This window comes from Triturus cristatus, chromosome 3_2, assembly GCF_964204655.1.
Source record: "Triturus cristatus chromosome 3_2, aTriCri1.1, whole genome shotgun sequence".
NCBI lineage: Eukaryota > Metazoa > Chordata > Amphibia > Caudata > Salamandridae > Triturus > Triturus cristatus.
Genome location: NC_140584.1, coordinates 598519743 through 598532844, shown reverse-complemented (window position 1 = coordinate 598532844; position 13102 = coordinate 598519743). Strand labels below are relative to the sequence as shown.

Sequence of the window (13102 nt, the reverse complement as noted above, 5' to 3'; positions counted from 1 at the left end):
AGCACAGTTCCATGGCCCAAGAGCTCCAGAGTGACCTCCACTGAGTGCACAGCTCTTTACTTGCCTGCTGGATCTTCTCGTCCGACAGGCTTGAGGGGTTGGCTCAGCTCCCAGCTAGCTACAATGTTCTATGTGATACCGCGCATTATTTGACGTCATGAGCATGCCCCGTGATTTAATTTGCCCAATCACCATAGGCGCCGTGGGCGGGCGCGGCTGCGCGGCATAGTTTCAGTTTTTGTTCAGCCAGGACACTGGGCCTGCGCTGCAGCACTCAGCTCGCGGGCGTTATGAATCGGCCGTGGTGGTGCATCAGCATGACTGACTCGGCTCAGGTGCCGCCTGCAGCGAGTCCAGTGCAGCCAGTTCTGCCAATACTATGCACGTCGGTCGGAGAGGAGTGTCCGATCTGGACTGCGGACTGTGCAATCGTCGCAACTGGCCTTACTGTCAATGGGGCTCTGCGCTGACAAAGTAAGTGAAGTGTCACGCGCTGTTTCTTCTTTTCTTCCCATTGTAATTTACTTTTAGGAGTCGCGATTCATTCAGCCTGCGTACAGTTACATACAACAGCTCTGTATGTAGTCTGCACACAGTTTAATTCAGCCGCCCAAGTAACATCAGTGCAGCACTGCAGCAGAGCATAAAGAGTACACTCGAGTCGACCTCTGCTTTTTACATCATACAATACGCTGCGTTATCAGTGAAGGGTCGGCTCGAGTCAGTCTGATTGGAATTTACGATGTAAAGGTCACACATGCATGCCCTCAATGTCTAATTATCGTGCACATCGAGCGGAACATGCCTGTGTGAGTTAGTGTACTTACGGTTATTTAACAGGTCGGACCGGCAGGCAGTTTTGGCCCAGCGGCGGCAGTGGCACCTTTATTTGTCTGACCGGATGCGCAGTGTTGTCCCACTGAATGTTGAGCCATTTAATTGTGCTAACTTGGCCCAAAGGTATTGGAGGGCTCCTGCCGAGTGCTCGGGGTCTTGTGTTTGCAGGAGCAGTCAGACCCTCACTCCACAGCACCACCATGCTCACAGGTGTGCCGAGAGAGATTGTGGCCCCTGTCTATGTCCGCTCACATGCAGGGGGATCAGGGTTGCCATCCCCTCAGCTAACCCGCTCGGCCTTTAGCAACGCCGTTCAGCTGCAATTTTATTACCGCAGCCCTGGCCTGAGAACACCAATCCGAGCAGGCTGGGGTCACCAAGCCATTGCCTCCACACTCCTGGGGCCAAAGGGGGCACCTCCAGGGTGTCGGTTAGGGGTGCCACACTCTCTGCTTCCCTGTGCCCGCACTTCGTCTTTAATGACTAACTCACTCTCTATTTTAGCAACGCGGCTGCGTGACTGCCGGGTCAGGCCTTGGAGTGTCAATTCGGGATGGCTGGGCCTCTCTGTTGCTACTTCTTCCGTCCTGGAGAGTAGGGGAGGCAACCTCTAACTATGAGTACTAACCCCCTCGGCTTACTTTTAAGGAAGAATACTGCTGAATGAGCTCCGCCGGCTGAGAGCTTTGATTTCTGCTCCTGATTCCATCTGTTTGTTTCAGAAGAACTGAAGTATTAATGATAAGTGAGGCAAAGGCGTTCATTAACTCTTGGCAGCTATGTGCAGACTGGCCTGTACCCTCATCTGGGAGAATGCCTGACCAAGGTTTCAGATTGCTACATGTGACATTTTCATAATTTCAATGTAATTATGGGTCAGCCACCGCAGTGGTTTGCACCAGTTTTAAGATCTTAGAGTTACTCGGTCTAATTCATTTCTGACATTTTTATGTGTCACTTTCTTCATTGCTTGAGTTTTTTGCTCGCAAGAAAGTGCTACTCATACTCGTCGAAATCTCACTCATAGTTGCTTTGAAATTTTGAAAATGTGACACATAGCAATCTGAAACATTGTCAGCTATGAGTAAGTCTGGAAGGGGGCCCCTCCGTGCACTTTGCAGGGGGGCCCCCTCAGGTTTCGTTACGCCAGTGGAGTGCAGGTTACTAACAGTACAAGTGTAGAGTTTGCTGGGGAGACACGAGGGAAGAACCCGGCGGAGGCAGGGCAGAGGCGAGGGCACGAGAGGGAATAAAATAAGGGAAAGGGGAGGAGATGTAAAAATGTGCAGAGGAGAGTGGGCAGGGAGGTAGAAACGGTTATTTAGCGGAAAGAGAAGATTGTTCTTTGTGTGACGCTTTGTTTTTCACAATCCCTACAACTTCAGTGCTGAAACATCGAAAATAATTCCAGCACCATTGGGTTTTGGTTCTGTTCCTGAAATCGACAGTTCACTACTTGCACGAGTGACGTGTGTCACATTCGCACGAGGCCGGAGTGCCCAAAGGTAGAAACAAAAGAGAGCTAGGCCCTCGATTGAGTTCCCAGACCACAGTACCCAGTGGGCGTGGCTGTTACTGGAGGCTACACTTCCACTGGTAACCCGCCGCGGATCGGTCTGTCACCAATACAGAGCTCTGGTGCTAATGTACCCGCCATAATTCCTATATTTCAATATTAAATCGTTTCCCTTTGTCAGAGATTTTAACGGAAATACATATGTAAAAAAGATTACAAATAATTTCTGTCCGAATGGCTCAGTGAGTTGAATGTACGGCAGTAAGATGCGGTGTTTTGTAGGTTATGGGTTAGAATCCCAAGGGCCAATTATAGTGTTCCATGCTTCTGAGATCTGCAATTAAGTACATTACATTGTGCAATTCCAATGATTATAAAATGCAGCTATGCGTTATTAAAACAATGTACTGTTTAGATTTAGTAGAACTACGAAAAAATTGAGTAAATATTTGAGAGATCCGTCTGCTTTTGACTTGTCCCAGGGCCATGACTCAGCCACAGTACCTCTAAACCTGCCAACCTTAGAGCCCGAAGCTGGACCAATCACGGTCTCCCTGTGTCATCTTCGATGTTAAGGCTCGGTCATTCAAAACCCCTCGCTGGCGTTTCCCTGCTCTCATTTTTTTTGTATCAAATTAGCGACATATGGAAACTGACCCTTCTACTGTGATACACAGACCTCTCGCACGGCAGGTGGACAGCCAAATCTGTGATACACAGACCTCTCGCACGGTAGGTGGACAGCCAAATCTGTGATACACAGAACTCTCGCACGGCAGGTGGACAGCCAGTGGTGTGATACACAGACCTCTCGCACGGCAGGTGGACATCCAGTGGTGTGATACACAGACCTCTCGCACGGCAGGTGGACAGCCAGCGCTGTGATACACAGACCTCTTTCACGGCAGGTGGACAGCTAGTGGTATGCAACTAGCAGCTGACATTGTTAATTAGAAGGGGTGTGATTGTTAGCTTGCAGAAGTGCAGTCAAGGTGTGATGTGGTGTGTGACCATGTAAGTGTGGGTGTGTGGGTTAGCACACATGTTTGTAGGTACCTTTTTGTGTGCATGTGTATATTTGTTTATATGAGTGTGCGTGTGTGTATGTATGTGTACATGTCTGGGCATGTGTGTGTATATGTCTGTCTGTGCGTGCCCCGTGTGTATGTGTGAATATGTGCACGTGCTCATTAAGCCTTTCTTCAATCACAGACCCTTAATTATTAACGTCGCGAGGATCTGGTCTTTCACCAGCCTCAGTCATGCAGAGGGGAGGTTTCTGCGCGAAGGTGGTGCCCCGTGAGAGGCCAGTGAATGCAGGGGCAGCGTACTGCTCATCTCACTTGCAGTTTAGAGCCTGGCACCTTGCTTGGCATTGCTGACTAGGGCTGTGAGGAAAGCACAGTGTTGTAATGTGCTGCAGCAAGCTTGTGCATACAACCTCCTGCACCCCAGGACAGTGCATGCCCCGGGGCTGCCTCTGCATCACTCCCGGTGACGTCTGCAAAGTCCAAAACTCCACCTGACCCCACATGTCAAGGGGGTGACTGATTATTACATTACAATTGCCCATAGGTAAGGTGTGCCCACGTAAGCTAGCCATAGTTTAAAAAGTACGAGTCAGTTTAACAATGAAAACGCATTTGGCTGCTGTGAGTCTTTCCCTCATTCTCTCATTTCAGGAGCCGGCTAACCACCAGATTATTGCAAATGTTACTATTATTAGTGTGAGAACTGTTTATCTAGTGAGTTTCACTGAAAGCTGAGTAATGAACTCCCTACACCCGTGCCTGGGCCAAGCACTGAGGTCCCATCCTAGCACGAGACAGCGTTGAAGGCCGCGCAGCTGACATCCGCCTTCTGTCATCTGCTATTCCTCCTCAGACTCGGCTGATCAATGCTACTGACTCGATCAGTGACAGCGGCGTCGTCACTAGGGTTGGTGTCACCCAGTGCAGTGGCGTCACTAGGTGGATGCGGACTGCACGGGTGACACCATGAGTTACCGCACTGGGTGACACCAACCCTAGTGACGCCGCTGACAGCGTCAATTATCTCCCCTGCAGATTGCTATTGGCACGAAAACCAGCCCCTGGGAATTCTCACCAGGCCGTTGTATCTTCTGCACGCACCGCGTGGTGCACAGCAGTGAAGTGAGGGTGCATGGTTTTCTTTGTGTCATCAGCAGTGAGGAGACTTGTATGCAGGCCACGCTGGGGGTTTCAGTGCACACATCTTGCCTTTTCAGGAGTGCGTTGGTCCTCTCCTGTCTTTGCCGGGACTGGTGGTGGCAGGCTTGAGCAGCAATGGGCATGTCACTTGGTATGGGGCTTGGCAAGGCAGGGGCCCTGGCATACCTTGGTGAGCTCGTCCTGCGCTGGCATCTCGCCGATAGTGCTGCTGTCTGCTTCTCAGTGCTACCTGCTTCACACGATCACTCAGCAGTCCGCAGCAGCAGTCGCAGTGAGATACTGGAAGGTCTCAGTTGCCACCCTCTCAAGCAGGGATTAAGTTTACTCTCTTCTTGGGGCAATGCAACCACTTCACAGGGGCAGGGTGCGGTAGCAGAAGTGACCCCGATCTCCTCCTCAGGGCAGGCGATATCGGCGGTGCTACTAGATATGCTTTCCTCCCCTTTCACAGCAGATGGTCGCAGGCAGCACAGTGTGGGGGTTCTGCATCCTCGTCGCCAATGTAAAGTTGTGGGCTCTAGGCCCACATAGTTTGGAAATGAGTATGACACAGACAATCAGTCATAGTGCTGGAAAGTAGCCATGAGCATATGCACTCCTTTTATTCACGGGGGTCACCTGACCAGTGATGCCTGTGTTGGATGGGTGTGGGGTGGGTGTATGGGCCAGCCCTCAGAGGAGAGGCTGGCAAAACACTAGACTGTGTCCAGCAGGATAAAACAGCAGCTAGTTTGAGATTCACATGCCACCCCTCAGATGCAGTTTTGCCACAGAGATCCCGACCGGGCAGATCTCCTAATAGGGCGGGTCACGGTGATCCTTTACAAGGGCAGAAGTTTACTTTACTTACTCGGCAGTCTGGCAGGCTCCCTTGGCTCTAAATGATATACTAAGTCTTGAATGCTTGACCACAGCTACCCTAGGGTGTAAATAAAGCTACACGGCCCAGTCTAACCATTCTAATCAAAGGATTCACAATCCAAGCTCAATTTGGAATTGAGGATAGTGCTATTATTGGCAACATCCCCATCCACAGTCTGAGCATGCATGAATAAATAAATACACAACACAACTTTTGTTATGGGAAAATATTGCTGCAGGTTTATTCCATACAAAAGTATGCAATATGGTGCGTTATCATACGGGCGATCCAAGGGCAGGCAGCTGTAACCAACCTATGCGGCCCTGCCCGCCTGATGAGCCAGCACTGTGGGTAACCCAATCAGTGCCATACCTTTTGGGTAGGCCTGGGCGGTAAATTCCGTTCCGTTCGTGGAATTTGAGTAATTTCGTGTTCCGTGGAGAATGCGGAATTGCCCAAAATTCCGCGATCCATGACTTCGCGGAATTTTTTGCTTGTTCGCGCTTTCAAAATGCGTGTTTGAGAGATATTTCCCCAAGAGCACGCAAACAGCATTCGCGAATAGCAAACAAGCATCGCAAACGGGCGGAGCAAGCAATTCCGCGTGTTCTCGGAACTCTGAGTGCTCACGGAGATTATTTACCATTTCGCAGAGCTTTGCGTAGCGCGACTACGCAAATTCTGCCCACGCCTACTTTTGGGTGATCCTCTTCCCAGATCACATGACATATTGGTCCCTTATTACTCACGCCCCTTTCAGGGCAGAGCATAGCTAGGCAAGCCCCTGGTTGGGCAGGCCCTCAACAGTCCGTAGGACTAACGGTGCGCCAACACGGTTTTCGAGGAACCTGCCCTGAGGCTCCTGGGATTTGGCTCTGGCACCCCTATTGTGCTTGTGCAGAGGTACGCTTCTGTACCCATCTGCTTCCAGATCGCCCTGTAACTCCGCCTGCAACACAAAAGAAAACATTAAAACGCCTGCACGCCGGGTATACGGTAGGGTGGGAGAAGGCGTAGCTGGCGCAACAGAGGATGCCAGACAGGTCCGGGGAGGCATAAATACCCTCCCGACCTCGGCGCGCCGGAAGTGACGCGCCTAGCGCGCCAAGGCGAGAGGACTCCTTCCTTGAGTCCAACCACTAGGAGGGGTGGTGTTTCTGCCCAAATGGCACTAAAGGGCCGCCCTTTTAGGGTGGTCCCCAGCGGGGGCCGCGGGCAGCCGCATAGTGCCATTATTGACAACATCCCCACCCACAGTCTGAGCATGCATGAATAAATAAATACACAACACAACTTTTGTTATGGGAAAATATTGCTGCAGGTTTATTCCATATAAAAGTATGCAATAAATGTGGGTTATCTTACGGGTGAGCCAAGGCCAGGCAGCTGTAACCAACCTATGCTGCCCTGCCCGCTTGATGAGCCAGCACTGTGGGTAACCCAATCAGTGCTACACCTTTTGGGTGATCCTCTTCCCGGATCACGTGACACATTGGTCCCTTATTACTCATGCCCCTTTCAGGGCGGAGCGTTGCAAGGTAAGCCCCCGGTTGGTCAGGCCCCCAAACGTCCAAAGGACTAACGGGGCGCCAATGCGGGGTTTTCCAGGAACCTGCCCTAAGGCTCCTGGGATTTGGCTCTGGCACTCTTATTGGGCTAGTGCCGAGGTACCCTTCTGTACCCATCTGCTTCCAGATCGCCCTGTAACTCTGCCACAGCACTGGAGGCAGCCCCCGTCGCCGACAGAGCCCCCCCACCAACTCAGCTGTATTCTCACCTGCAACCTGCATTTCCAAGGCCTCCTGCAAGTCCAGGAGGAACAGATCCATCCCCACTGGAGACAAGTGGACCCCATCTTTATCAAAATATCCTTTGACATTAGCCTGGATCAGCTTGTGTCTGATGAAACCCAGACCCCTCTGGTCTGTGAAATTACACATAGAACCATTAACCCTCTTACGGGAATGTTCCACCACCTCACTGGACCTAGCCCCGTGACATTCTCTGCGTGGGATGATCTCGGACCACCAGAGCTCACATTGCCCCATGCTTTGCTGATTTCCCCCAAGTCAGACTTCATGGCTTGTAATAATGCCCCCGTCCTCATGGGAATAAGGTTGTTGCCCCCTAAATGGATCACCAACATGTTGGGGAGAGCTCCCCCCCGAGCCAGTCTCTGCTCCAGTCTGTTCATGAGGCTGCTCCATCTCATTCCAAGAAAAACCATCCAGACAAACTGCTTTTGTGCAAACCCCCGCTTCCAGTTCCTGCGTGCAGCCCACTGTGCCAACCTGGCAACAAAATTATACCGTTGCATCAGTGGGGTTTGAGCACATGTTCCCAGACTGTCAAGAGCATGTCGAGCATGTCGCACGCTTTTGACCACCCGCCACGTCACCTTACTAGACGTAAGTCTGGAGCCAATATCCAGCGCAATATACTGCTCGGCCACGCAACCATGTAAAAACGGCCGGTCGAGCCCCTCCCCCTTACCAGCCACCCAGCATGGTGTTGACCCATTAACCATCTTGCGAAACTTGGATGGGTAACCGCAGGGGCCGGGGATGTATTGGAGCTATCTGCTGGACTCATTTTAACCCAGAGACCGCAATCCTAGAAACAACAGGATTTTACTATGAATCATCCCACCTTTATAGCCACCCCCGTTGCACCCGCCCCAGGCCCGAGCTAAGGTGCCGCTCCCATGCGGCCCTTGTGCCTGCATAGTTGTGAGGGCCGGTGTTGAATACAGGACAATGTATGAAGTTGGAAACGTGGTTTATTGCTCAAGTAAAACACCCACGACCGGAGCCATCCAACCATGGAGAAACCAACGTCCAGAGTGACGTTTATCGGAATCTCCACGAGTGAAAGACATCGATCTAGAATGCAGACAAACACAATACATGAGTCGCGTGAACTCACGCGACTCTAATACAGATAGCATAGAACACTGTATGGATGACAGTAAAACATCTCTATAACACCTTCCCCTCTTTGAGGAACAAGAAAAATAAATATACATAACATTATTCCAAAACATAGTCTTTCAATTTGCATGAAATCCTTCTAAAACGTGAAGATCTTTTTGCCGTTGCAACAGAAAATTCACCAGTACCCACGGCACAGTGCTGAATTTCAGGAGACAAAGGCAAAGGTTCAGGGGCAACAGATTGAATGAGTTGACTCCCAAATGGTTCCAAAACACAAGTTGAAAGAGGTGTAGACAATGCACCACTGTCATTAACAACAGGTTGATCAATTGGTGCAGCAGATGATACAGAAACACCAACAGAAGAAGGTTTCTCATAGGTCAAATCAAACCAATCACAATGTTCAGAGTCTGACTCTGAACAAGTATGTTGTCTAATAACATCAGCTTGAAGGGGAGACACCTTAACAAGAGCCCTCTTGTTCCACCATCCTTTGTTATCAAGGAGAGCAGAACCTCTACTAACATGAATAACTAATGTAGGAGAAGAAAATTTTGATTGCCCCTTTGGAATTTTTTTTGGATTTTTGATAAGCACCCAGTCTCCCCTTACCAAAGGTTGATCTACAAAATGTTTGCCAGAATCAAAACGTGCCTTCATAGCATTTTGCTTTATTCTAACGTGCTCCTGGATGGAAGCAGGCTTAAGTGAAACACTATCATCTTTGTGAAGCCAAGTGGGATTAAGATGAGTATGCACTCTCCTTTTCCTAAGCAACGTAAAAGGTGCAATGCCAGTGGTGGAATGCGGCGTGGTGTTATAAGCCCAGACCTTATCATGTACAAAGGACAAAGGGTCTAATCTAGAAGAAATTGCAGTCTGAATGCCCTCCTTAATTATGCGATTGCACCTCTCCACCAAACCATTAGAGGAAGGCGAGTATAAAGCAACCTTAAAGTGAGCAATGTCATGAATCTTGAGGAAAGAACACATCTTTTGAGACACAAAATGTGTACCATTATCAGTGACAATGGTTTTAGGGAAACCTTCAACATCAAACACTGATTGTAAAAATGTCATGGCATTATCAGTTGACGCTGCATTACAAAAGGAATAGTATAACCATTTAGTATAGTAATCAATCAAGACAATGAGAAACTTGTTTGCATTAGGTAAAATATCATAAGGTCCAGAAAAATCTAAACCAACTTTATCCCATGGGCCTACAGGAAGAGGAACAGGATGTAACGGAGTGGAAAGAGTCTTCCAGTGTTTGTCAGAAAGAAGACATTGAGTGCAATTGTCAATAATTCTCTTAACCTGTGCATCCATGGAAGGCCACCAATAAAATTGTTTGATGCGTTGACATGTCTTGACAACACCAAGATGTCCTTGATGGGCCGAACGAATGATTGAATTACGTAAGGATTCAGGTGGAACAAACAACTCATGACGCATAACCATATTGTTAACTAAGGAAAGTTCTTCCGAAATATTTGCAAAAGCTCTTAAATCTGGAGATAAATTTCTGCGTTCAGGCCATTTGCTCATGATAAAACTCTTAACTTTTGAGAGTGTGACGTCATCATTATAGGCCAAATTCCACTCAGACTCAGAAATAGGTGGACATTCCGCAATAGCATCAATTGCAGCTACAACACATTCAACATCATCATTAACAACAGAATTTTCCTCCAAAGACATTCTTGACAGACAATCCGCTCTGAAATTTTTTCCACCAGAAATGTGTTTTATAACAAAGTGAAATTCATGAAGTTTTGATAGAAGTCGAACAAGCCTGGCAGAGGCTCTGTTCGAAGTGCTGCTTGAAAGCATGTGCATGAGCGGTTTATGATCCGTGAAGATTTCAAACTCACGACCCCAAATGTATGGTTTAAATTTCTGTATGGCCCAAACGCAGGCTAAAGCCTCTCTTTCAATCGTACTGTATCTAGTCTCGGCTGGCAAAAGAGTTCTAGAAGCAAAGGCAACAGTGTGTTCAACACCATCTACCCATTGTCCCAAGACAGCCCCTAAACCAGTAAGACTAGCATCTACAGTAATAAAACATTTTGAACCATCAGAAAAGGGACGTAGAGCTGGTGAATCCTCAATAAGTTTCTTAACATGCTCAAAAACTATTTGTAGGTCATGTGACCAAACAAATTTCACGCCCTTTCTCAAAAGATTCCTTAAAGGTTCAACAATTTGGGCATAGCCATGAACGAATCTGGCATAGTACTCTGCCAGACCAAGGAATGAACGAAGTGCATCCCTATCTTTGGGAGGGGCGGCATCCCTAATAGCTTTTATCAAGGAAAACTTGGGTTTAATACCATTAGGGGAAAGTGTATGACCCAAATAGTCCAATTCTTGAACAGCAAATTTGCATTTATCATGCCTAACTGTCATCCCAGTTTTCTCCAAAACTTCTAACACTCTAGAGAGAATCATGTCATGTTCCGAAATATTGTTGGCAAAAATCAAAATGTCATCCTGATAAGCTTGTACCCCAGGAATGTCACAAAAAAGATTATCCATTAATTTCTGAAAAATGCTAGCAGCTGAGGCTAGGCCAAAGGGAAGCCTCAAATATTTGTAGGCCCCAAATGGTGTGACAAAAGTTGTTAATTCTTGAGACTTTGGAGACAAGGGAATTTGATGGTAAGCTGACTTAAGATCCAAAAGAGAAAAGAACTTAGACCCACCCAGATTAGCGAGTAGATCGTGGATCTTGGGTAAGGGATGACAGTCGACGATGATATTGTTGTTTAATGAGCGCAAGTCAGCACATAATCTGATCTCGCCAGACTTTTTGCGGACTAAAACTATGGGAGAAACCCATTCAGATGAATTACAAGGTGTAATAACCCCCTCATCACACAAATTTTTCAACATTTTTTTTAAATCATCCCTCGCACTCAAAGGGAGTGAACGGACTTTATGAACGACTGGTTGGGCATTGGGTTTGAGACGGATTTCATGCTTGAAACCCAAAACTGTACCAATTTTATTTTGAAAAACGTTTGGGAAACGATCAAGTATATGATCAACTTTATGAGTAGAGACAGATAATTCAGAAACCTGAATGTTTTCAGCTTCAAGATTAAAGTAATAATCATCCGGGATATCACCCAAGGTGATGGGTTGATCTGACCCGGGTTTGAGCATTAGACCCATTTTTGCTTGATCCAACCAACCCAAGATATTTCTGCCTTTGAGGGCGACATACACCTTAGTAAAAGTTTTTCTACCAAGGCATTCAATCTTAGAATGGAAGTACCCTAACATGTCAATATCTTTTTCGCCGTAAGCTTTGGGATTGACGTCAGATACAAAAAGAGACACACTACTACCCCAATTTGAATGAAAAGTAATATCTGACAAAATAGTGATAGGTGAACCAGAGTCAGCTTTGACCTGCAAAGGAATAGCACCAACAATTAATTCACACAATGGACCCTTAATTTTAGAACAATCAATAGAATCACATTCAATAGACAGTGAAACATCGTTGAGTCTATTGGAACACCACTCCAGATTCTCATCAAGTTCAAGGTTATTCACTCTGGTGAACCTTTTTCCGCCTCTACAAACAGATGGAAAATGACCAATTTTTTTGCACAAGGAACATTTTTTTCCAGATGCAGGACAACTAGGAGAGTTTCCCAGATGATTTCTTGACCCACACCTATAACAAATGGTGATTTTCCTGAATGATTGTCTAAAAGGCTTACTGACGAGATTCACAGAGCATGAAGCAGATGGAGCCTCTCCATCAACCGTGTGTACGCTAACTTGAGCAGCTTGACTCTCTTGTAAAATTCTTGAAGATATTGTTGCACGTTCAATACCTTTAGCAATAACCACTATTTCAGCAAGAGTGGGGTTTTTGCAACTTAATAAACGTTCTTGTATTTTTTTAGACGAACAAGAAAAAATGAATTGGTCTCTAATTGAAGTATCTGTACTTTGACCAAAATCACAAGTGGAAGCGAGAATTCTGAGTTGAGCAATATAGTCTTCCACACTTTCATCAATACTCTGCTTACGCTTGAAGAAATTATGCCGCTCCAAAACAATACTTGGTTCATCATCATATTGCTTAGTTAAGCGACACAGGGCTTCTTGGTATGTGTCCCAACCATCACCTGAATCTGAAGGAGGAGGAATAACTGGAAGATTCTCAAAGCAGACAAACACAATACATGAGTCGCGTGAACTCACGCGACTCTAATACAGATAGCATAGAACACTGTATGGATGACAGTAAAACATCTCTATAACAGCCGGGTTGGGGGGAAGTAATTGTCCTGTCTGTGAGAGACATTGGACACCAGATGGCAAAAGAGGAGGGGGTGGGGTGGCCTTGGGCCTTGGGCTGACTCACCGCCAATTCTCTGGCTGACCTGCAAATTACTGCCCGGCGCACGACGCGACCCCCAAAAGACGGCGTGGCTGGCGCAACAGAGGACGCCAGCAAGGCCGGGGGAGGCATAAATACCTTCCCCTTCCTCGGCGCACCGGAAGTGACGCGCCTAGTGCGCCAAGGCGAGAGGACTCCTTCACTGAGTCCAACAACTTGGAGGGGTGGTGTTTGTGCCCAAATTGCACTAAAGGGCCGTCCTCTTCAGGGCGGCCCCCTGTGGGGGCCGCTGGCTGCCGCGAATACTTCCTAGAAAAGAGACAGGCGTTTCCTGAATCCTAGCTCAGTTAGGGAGAGAGGAAATGTCACATAGAAAATAAACGTGTTTCTTGTAAC

The 13102-nt window shown here is 47.6% G+C and overlaps 1 long non-coding RNA gene across 1 annotated transcript in view; it reads left to right on the top strand.

Annotated features, from left to right (window-relative positions):
- The first annotated feature begins 255 nt into the window (after positions 1-255).
- LOC146857804 (uncharacterized) overlaps positions 256-13102 on the top strand; it is a 118549-nt gene continuing 105702 nt past the window's right edge. The window contains exon 1 of the long non-coding RNA XR_014979612.1: positions 256-474. This is a non-coding gene — a long non-coding RNA (uncharacterized LOC146857804). The remainder of the gene's footprint in view (positions 475-13102) is intronic.